Genomic DNA, 10,100 nt, shown 5'->3' with positions numbered 1-10,100 from the left:
ATATTTTTGACAAGGAATAAAAACATAGATCAATGAAGCAGAATAAAGAACTTAGAAGTAAACAGACACATAAATATGTCCAACTTATTTTTGACAAATGCAAAAAACAATTCACTTGGAGAATGAAAAAAGTAATGTTGGCTCCAGTAGACATGTGTTAGCAAAATAATAAACCTTAACCCAAATTTCACACCTTACACAAATATTAACTCCAATTGGATTATATATTTAAACGTGAAATATAAAACTACAAATTTTCGAGAAAATCACAGGAGACAATTTTAAGAGCTAGATCTAGGCAAAGAGTTCATAGACTTAAAACAAGAGCATGATGCATGAAAAGAAAAGGTAGTAAACTGAATATCTTCAAGATTCAAAAGTTTCGTTCTGCAAAAAACCAACTGAAGAGAATAAAAAGATATGTTAAAGAATGAGATAAAATATTTATAAATTATATATGCTAAATGGCTAATATCAACTGATATACATATATCAGTGTATAAACACTTTCAAAACTCATTATTTTTAAAAATGAAAACAATCAATCCAACTAGAAAATAAGAAAAAAACATGAAGAGACAATTCAGTTAAGGGGACATACAAATGGCAAATTAACATACAAAAGGATGCTCTAGGGACATGCAAACTAAAGCCACAAGATATATCACAAAACGCCCATCAGAATGACTGAGATTAAAAATGATAAAACTGCAACAACAGCAAATGTTGATGAGAATGCAAAAAAACTGGATAACTCAAACATTGCTGGTAGAATATTAAATTGTACAGCCACTCTGGCAAACACATGGGCAGCTTTTTATAAATTACCATACACAGTTACTATATTCAATTACTGTAAGTCCCAGCAAGTGTATTCTTTGTCTTTTATCCTACAGAAATGAAAACTTATGTTTAATGAAAAATCTCCATTAATGGTTCTAGCAGTTTTATCTGTAATTGTCAAAAACTGGAAAGGGGCTAGATGTCCTTCAACTGATGAATGGCAGAGCAAACCACAATACATCTATCCTAGGGAATGTGACTTAACAATAGAAAGGACTGATGTCAACACAACAACTTGATACATCTCCAGGGAATTTTACTGAGTGAAATAAGGTAATCTAAAAAGCTTACATACTGTATAATTCCATTTATATAATAATTTTGAAATAAAAAGATTTACAAATGGAGAACAGATTAGTGGTTGCCAGGGTCTGTTAGATAGGAATGAGGAAGCCATGGTGGTTGGGAGTGGAGTGGAGGTGGGATGAAGCCACTCTGTGTCTTAACTACGGCAGTGAATACACAAACCTATTCGTGTGATAAAATTGTATCGAGCTAAATACATATGTATATCAGCACATTTGAGTACAATTAAAACTGGAAAATTCGAAATAAGATCAATGGATTGCATCAATGTCAATATTCTGATTGCAATACTGAATTATAGTTTGGTAAGATTTTACAATTGGAGGAAACTAGATAAACTGTAAAACAGATCTCCATATTTTTTTTTGCAACCGTAAGTGAACCTAAAATTATCTCAATAAAAACTTGAAAAAATGTAGCTGGATGCAGTAGCTTATGCCTGTCCCCCAACACTTTGGGAGGTCAAGGTGGGAAAATAGTTTAAGGCCAGGGGTTCAAGACCAGCCTGGCCAACAAAGCAAGACTCCATCTCTACAAAAAAATAAAATAAAATAAATTAGCCAGGCATTTTGGCAGAGACCTGTAACCCAACTACCCAGGAGGCTGACGTGGGAGGATCACTTGAGTCCAGGAGTTAGTGAGGCTGCAGTGAGCTATTATCTCTCCAATGCACTCTAGCCTGGGTGACAGAGCAAGATCCTCTCTAAAATAAAAAATAATAATACTTTTTTTTAATTCAAAGGTTACATTTATCTGGTATCACCAAGAAGCAAGAACATTTTGTATCTATTCCTGGAAACTTAGAATAGTATCTAATACAAGTTAACCCTAGATTATCTGGTTAGGTTTTATTTGGGTGCATTTTGAAATTTACATGTCTGAGGGTTTTCTAATACATTTTACTTTGGTATTATGCCAATGGACTATATAATTTTATTACACAATTATAATAAAAGTATATAAATAAACAGCCATGTATTAAAGACAATGCATGTTTATTACGTAATATTACACACACATAATGTTTATTTTAATTTTATTGGCCATTTTTACATTCTATGTAGGTATGACAATCATTATACACATTTACATGTATCTATTAATAATATTGTGGTACTCAGGGGTATAAAGTGAAGTAGCGGTGAAAATATCTGAGGTAGAACAGTGAAAACCTTTGCTGTTGACTTCATGCCCTTCCAAATTTGCCATCTCCTTCAATTCTGTGGCATATCATATTAAAACGTTTAAAATTTCACCTTATAATTGTTTTCCATTGAAAGGGAAATGACTGAAATTTCTCTATTTTGTAAGCACCATTTAATTTGGATTCTGTAAATGTATGAAGAAGATATGAGACAGCAACAATATCATGTATTTTGTCCATCTATCCACCCATAATCATTTCATCGGTCAGAATTTTCAACCATACACATCTGAAATTAATGTCAGGGAAAGACACTTACCAGTGATAATTTTCTTTACAACCATCATCCTACCGTATGTCTATTATTACATTATACTGTCAAATAAATACATCTTGCCACAAACCTATTTTCAAATTGTTGACAAATTGCTATGTTTTGGACAGCCTCAGAAATTTTGTTGCCCAGAGAGATAGCTATTGCAGAAACATCTGAAAAATAGGACTGCATTTCAGGCTGCTTTTTTTCCCCTTTGGCTTAAAAGAGCCATGACATTGTAGTTTGTGACAAGGGACCCGTGAACACTGGGATTGAAGCTGTACCACTATTTTCACGATCTGCTTATTATGTGTGTCATTTAAAGCAAATATGGACTGTTACTCCTTTCATGCTTATTCAACACACTATATTTACAAGCCAAAACCATACACCAAAAATGAGCCACATATGTGAAGTACCATTGAATAAAGATTTACTTGTTACTAAGGTGATAAAACAACTATGCTATTATTAATATGTATGAACTTTTAAAAAACCTTAGCTGTTCACAGCATTTATAAGCAAACATAAAATAGTGGGCCAGGTGCGGTGGCTCACACCTGTAATCCCAGCACTTTGGGAGGCTGAGGCGGGTGGATCATGAGGTTAGTAGTTCAATACCAGCCTGGCCAACATTGTGAAATCCCATCTCTACTAAAAAAACACACAAATTAGCTGGGCATGGTGGCACATGCCTGTAGTCCCAGCTACTCGGGAGGCTGAGGCAGGAGAATCGTTTAAACCCAAGAGACAGAGGTTGCAGTGAGCCGAGATTGCACCACTGTACTCCAGCCTGGGCAACAGATGAGACTTTGTTTAAAAAAAAAAAGTTTAAATCTGCTGCACAAATAGCAGGGAAAAAGTTACTACAAGTTTCATAATGCTACCTTTTTGAAGAATATTCAAAGCAGATTTATTCTATTCAACAGAATTTGGAGTCTGGTATGTGACTCAATGCACAGTAACTGAAGACCATTGAACTAAGAAACTAAAAGAACAAAGCACTATCTGTCTTCTGACTGCAAGACAGGAAATAAGAAAGAACTGTGAGTTTGGTTGTTGTTTGTGAGGCCTCTCATTTTAGAAAATGCATAGATTTCAATAGCTAAATCTTTTTCAATATGTAAAAAAATAATATTCTTAAGCCACTTTGAAATGAAAGTACTTGAATTTCTCTAGTTGTTAGCAGTCCCTGTTGCCTGACTGATTTGTTGACTATGAAAATTTACTCACTTTAACGTTTTTCAAGGACAAAAGGAAAATATTGATTATAAACAAATACAAGTAGAGAAACAGTTACCTGGACCAGTAATGTTAGTAAGAATTTGGTGTCTCGGTGTCCAACCTTCCCACCTCTCTTCCCCAAAACATCTGGGTTGGTCTTTATAAATTGCAAACATGTTTCATTTTACTCCCTAGCATAAGACATTTCAAAGATAACACTATTGTTTACAGCATGAAAGCCATGCTTCTTTTCTCTGGTCTTATAACTAGGCAGGCTTCATGAGGACTGGAATCACAACTGTTTAATTCGCTACTTCATATGCAGTGCGTATACTAAAACCTGACACATAATAGATGCTTAAAGAAAATTCTTGAATGGAAGAAAACCTCTTGTTTTCCTCACTGCGTATGCTCAGACTAAACCCTCTTTGTTCCTGTGACTTTCTTTGACAGAAAATACCTTCTTTTACCTGGAAAATACATATTTACATTTTAGAAATTTCCTACTGAATGATCTTTTACTGAGAATACATCCATCACCTTTTCTGTTCCCATTGCTTCACACTGAATTGCTATCATTCCTATTGTAACATTTGTTGTGCTTATTTATTTTACATGTCGTTCTTTTGATTGTCAGCTACTTGAAATCAAGGACGAGTTTTGTTCAAATTTCTAATGCCACTTACTAACACAGTGCTTAATAGGGCTAATATATTGACTGATTGACAGTATAGTAATAAATGTATTTATTTATTTATACAACCTAGTAAAGAAAACATAGAAGTAACTACAGGGAAACCATTTAATAAGACAAGAGATGGGTATAGAAAACACTTTTTGTCATTTGGAGTGCAAAGTAACAAAGCAATAAGAAACTGAAAACATTTTAAACAAGGAAGCAACATGTTTTCATTTGTGTTTTAAAGATATGCTTCTGACAGCCTATAAAGAACATAATAGAAAAACAAAATTTTAAGCTAAAAGAAGTTAGTACTGTATTGCTAGGAACCAGTCATGAAATGAAGGTGATTTATAACTGTGATTTGGTGAGGCTGTGAAAGTAGTATCAATAATAGGGACACATAAAATAAAATGAGAAAAGATAAAATTTCAAAATGTCAAAATGATTCCCAATTTTCTTCTTGAGCAACTAGGCTATAACGAGTGGACTATAATGTGCTGAAACAGAAAAAGTAAAGTCGCTAATGGCATAACATAAAGAGATAAACAGGTGGGAGAGACTAGAATAATCAAGACATTTATAAAACAAAACAGTAAAAACTAATCGAGAGTAAAAATATTATTCAATATATGGTGTTAAGACAATGTACTGGTAGCTCACGCCTATAATCCCAGCACTTGAGGAGGCCGAGGCAGGTGGATCACCAAGTCAGAAGTTTGAGACCAGCCTGGCCAACATGGTGAAACCCCATCTCTACTAAACACACACACACACACAATTAGCCTAGCATGGTGGAGCATGCCTATAATCCCAGCTACTTGGGAGGCTGAGGCAGGAGAATCACTTGAACCTAGAAAGCAGAGGTTGCAGTGAGCCGAGGCTGCGCCATTGCACTCCAGCCTGGGTGACAGAGTGAGACTCCATCTCAAAAAAAAAAAAAAAAAAAAAATTAAGACAATATATTATTTTGGATAAATACACTTAGATTTTCTTTTTCCTGTCATAAACATTACGTATTTTAGAAATTATATTCAGCAAGTAAATACAAAATTAAAGACTTGATATAGCCAGAAGAAAATGAAGTTTGAAATGTAGTATGGCTAAACACTAAACTTAAAAGTGTTAGGAAATGTCACAATTAATAACAGAAAGTACTTCCTTTGATTTCTTAGAAACTAAAAGCTTACTACATAATAGGCAATCCAAACTGATTTTCAATCAATAATAGAAAATCTATTTGTGGAATAAGGCAGAGGGTAAACGCATTAAAATTTTATTAAAATAAATTTAAACTAAGTATATTTTATGTTCAAAAATAAACTATAATATAATTTTTAAAGACCATAAAGAAAGGATTCTGGGAACATGGCACAGTAGGAAGCACCAGAAACCTGTCTCCCCACAGACAACAATTGCACTGGGATAATCTTTCTGATGTAACTATTTGGGAACTCTGGAATCTGTTGAGGGCTTGCAAATTTCAGTGGAAGTCTTAAATGGTAAATTGAGGTCAATTTTAGTCAATTTCTCCTCTTAGCACAGTTGCTGCTAAACACTCCCTAGTCCCCAGCCTTAAGATAGGAAGTTATGCATGTATTCCTGGAACAGCTTGCACACAGCTAGCAAAAACAACTCTGCCAAATACCGGGGTTTAGACTATGACCACTGATTGCCACTTTAGATAGAAGAGGTGAAGAAAAAGAGGGGACAGCCATTGTGTTGCATGGATGCAAGCACTTCACCTCCTCCTTGTTCAAGTTCAGTCAGGTCCATTAAGCTGAAGTGACATTCAAGAGATTTGAAGGGCCAAGCTCTTTTTATTTTTCCCCTTAATGTTTCTGGTTTTCCCCTTCTGGGAGGAGCCAGATATTGAAAAGTAGGACATTAGAAAGCACACGAATATATGTGGAAAATTAGAGAGTCACTGTGTGTTTTTAAGAGAAGCTACAGTCTCAGAGAAGACCTGAGAAGACCTTAGTTTACATCTCAGACTGATCTTCAGCACAGAGACAACCTATAGCAATCAAACATTTTTTAAAAAGAAAACAAACAAAACAAACAGAAAACTCACCAAACCCTGGGAACGAGGATAAGCTAACTCTAGATTTACCATACTTACTGATTCCAATGATCAGTTTTTTAAAAAATCGTGAAGAATACGAAGAAACATAAAAGTATGATCTATTAAAAAGAAAATAAAAACTAACAGACTATCCCTAAAAAAGACCTGATGACAGATCTACTAGACAAAGACTTTAAAACAACTGTTATAAAATGTTAAAATAAATAAGTAATAAGAGTGAAAGACATGAATAAAGTCATAAAAATGATATATGAAAATAACGGAAATATCAATAAAGAAATAGAAAAAAAGAAACCAAATGGTAATCCTGGAAGCAAAAAGATCAATACCTAAAATTAAGAATTCACTGGAAAGATTTGAACAGTTGGAAGAAAGAAACAGCAAAGATAGGAAAATGAAAATGATCAATTCTGAGGAACAGAAGATTTTTTTAAAAATTAAAGAAAAATAAACAGAATGAAACGAATCTATGGAATGCTCACAAACTACATACACATTGTGGAAGTTCCAAAAAAAAGGTAGATCAAATGATAGATAAACAGATCAACTGATAGAGATAGAGGTCTATCTATCATCTATCTATCTATCTATCTATCTATCTATCTATCTATCTATCTAATCTATCTATCTACCTATCTATCTTTTCTATATCAGATCAAGATATATTTACATCTACATCTATGTTGGTCTCTATTTATCTACCTATCTTCTATTGTTTCTGTTTCTCTGGAGAACGCTTACTAATACAATCCCCCAAACTTAAGACAACACAATAAATGTTTAGAAAATGTTTAAGGAAATTATTTACATTGCATAAAAAATAAGTAATCATGAACATACTTTTTGAAATGATCAACAATATTTGAAAATAACTAAAATAAAACTCTTGAAAATTAAAAAAACTTACATTAAAATTCAATGCTCAAGCTAAATAAAATTTAGAAGCAGCTAAAGAAAGAAGCACTCAGACTGTTATTTAAAGAAATTTCTCAAAATGGAGCCTCAAAAGATAAGATAAAAAATGTCAAAAATAAAGTTAGAAAATATGAATAATTAAGTTAGAAATTTTACCTCATGTTTAAACAGAGTCATGGAGAAAATATAGAGTGAATGAGAAACAGTACTGTTTAAATAAATAATGACCAATTATTAACTAAAACTGATGATGAATCTACAGAAGCAGAAAGTGTAATTTAAACTATGCAGAACAAAATAAAATACAATTCTCATATAGACACATTGCAGAGAAACCAATGACTAGAAAAGTCAAACAAAAGATTACCTATTAATAAGTGACAACTAGGTAGATACCACTCCCAATTGCAAGAAAGAAAGCCAGAATTCAGTAATGTATTTTTTCAAAATGTGAACAGAAAATGATTGCCATACTTAAATTGTAACAAAAAATATATTTCAAAAACAAAGGCAAAATAAACATTTTCTTTCAAAACTACACTTATTACCATAGAACTTATGCTGATAAAACTTCTATTAGGTACACTTTTAAAAAACAAATTTATTTCCCAAAATATAAGATAGAATAAGGAAATAGAGATATATTCTTATGCAGTTAGTGTATATAAAGTATGAGCAATGATAATATCTAATTCATAGAGTGTAAAAAAGAACTAAGTAAAAAATCAGAGGCATGCAAATTGGGAATATATTTCTATGGATTAAAGGTTCTTAATTATTACTTAGGAGGAGGCTTACTATATGAACTTAATCCATTACCTTACGTAAAGAAAGGTAGTTGAAACCACAAGAAAGTTGAAACCATAAAAAATATATATTTATTTGTAAAAATAATTTGGCACATCTTTGTGAATTTAAACATTTACATCTTTACAACCCAGTTTTCAGTCCTCAGTTTATACACTGTTGCATGAGAGTATTTGAGCAAGACTGTTTCTAGCAGCACTGTTCTTCACAACAACAACAAAAACCTAAATGGCATCGGATTAATTGGTCGATTTAAAAAAACCTTGTGTATTCACATAATTGAATTTTAAATAAGAAGGAAAATGAAAGTATTACAGCTACATGCAACACGTTACCGTGAATAAATTATATATAAAAGCACATTGTGGAAAAGTGCATACACTCTCAATATTTTCAAAAACCTCCAACACAATAAAATTAAGCAATATATTGATTAAGAAAAAAATGATAAGAGAGAATGATAAAGATAACATAAAATTCAGATTATTTTTCACAAGGAATGGGATAGAAATTAAGTAGATAACTCCTGGTCAGTGTCAAATGGGACCCCAATCTCAGAAGACCCCAACTTGATTCAATGTTCTGCTGTTGCTGTCTTGAAATTCCTAATATTTTAATCTCTGAACCAGTGTTTTGTAAGTAAAGTCCACTGAGACAATGGTGTGTGTATGTGAGCAACAGAGATATGTCAGTCACCAACATCCACACTGAGGACTCAGAACTGCAGGTCTAGCAGCCAGCCAGGGCACAAAGCAACTTACCCGGCAGTGTAGCACGCTTATGACACTTCAGGGTCGTCTGGGGCACTGAGGGCCCCAAGCATGTGCTTCCTAATTGGTGGTGGTGGCAGCGCCAGCACTAGTAGAAGCAACAAGGCCATAGCAGTGGCTATGGGAGCAGTTGCAGCCGTGGGAGAGAAGGGCTTTTAATGAGATACCATTTTTCATGCTGGAACAGATTTCTTTGACAATAATTTGTTGTTCATTATAAATGTGGTTTCTTCTTATCTAAAGCACCCTTGACACAAATGGCTCCATTTTAGAAAAAGACTTCATCTTACATTTCTGAAGTAATCAAGCCAACAGAGTTCAGATGTTTGCCTAATCAATCGAGACAACACCCAACCAGAAAAGGGCTTAACCCTTTTCTATCAGTCCTCACCAGAGGACTCAAGGGCCATGAAGTGAGCAGGACTTCACCAGTTAGACAAAGACGCCTTGACAGACCCCATCTCGCACCCAGAATCTGCCTCTGAAGCCTCTGCTCAGATCAAGGACTCTTCCTGGCAAGATGTTGATGATTGCCTGGGTCAGGCCTGGACACACTTCTTGTCTCCTTCACTCTTCTTGGACTGGTTCATTAACCCCTTTTCCTAACTCCTTTTCTCTTGATGTTAAATGTTACTGTCTGGTATAAAATTTCAACCTGTAACATTTTCATTAAATATACTATTATGTATGATTTGTAATATTGACTGACTTGTGGAGTGGTTGATGCCTATGTGCCCATGGCTCTGAGTACTGAGTAAATGGGTACTAAGAAGAATTGCTTCCTTGGGAGTTCCATGTAGCTTGTGCCTAATTGTCTTCTTATTCAACATTCACATTTTATGAATCAGAAAACAAAAAAAGTGATTTACTCAAGTGCACACAAGAAAGGATTTAGGCTAGAAAAAAATTAATTATTCCTGTATCTACCAAGAAATTATTATACTTTGAGTAGAAAAAGTTATCCATCTGCTATATGTCTATATCTATCTATACCATACCTATACCCATAT

The 10,100-nt window shown here is 33.8% G+C and overlaps 1 long non-coding RNA gene across 1 annotated transcript; it reads left to right on the top strand.

Moving 5' to 3' along the window:
- Positions 1-906: 906 nt before the first annotated feature.
- On the top strand, positions 907-9,678 carry LOC108521340 (uncharacterized). The gene is made up of 3 exons (XR_001883169.1): positions 907-1,116; positions 3,539-3,655; positions 9,334-9,678. It is a non-coding gene; the product is annotated as an uncharacterized LOC108521340 (long non-coding RNA).
- Positions 9,679-10,100: the final 422 nt, after the last annotated feature.

The sequence above is a fragment of the Rhinopithecus bieti genome, unplaced genomic scaffold, assembly GCF_001698545.2.
Source record: "Rhinopithecus bieti isolate Rb0 unplaced genomic scaffold, ASM169854v2 scaffold_58886, whole genome shotgun sequence".
Lineage (NCBI taxonomy): Eukaryota > Metazoa > Chordata > Mammalia > Primates > Cercopithecidae > Rhinopithecus > Rhinopithecus bieti.
This window is presented reverse-complemented; position numbering and strand designations above follow the sequence as displayed.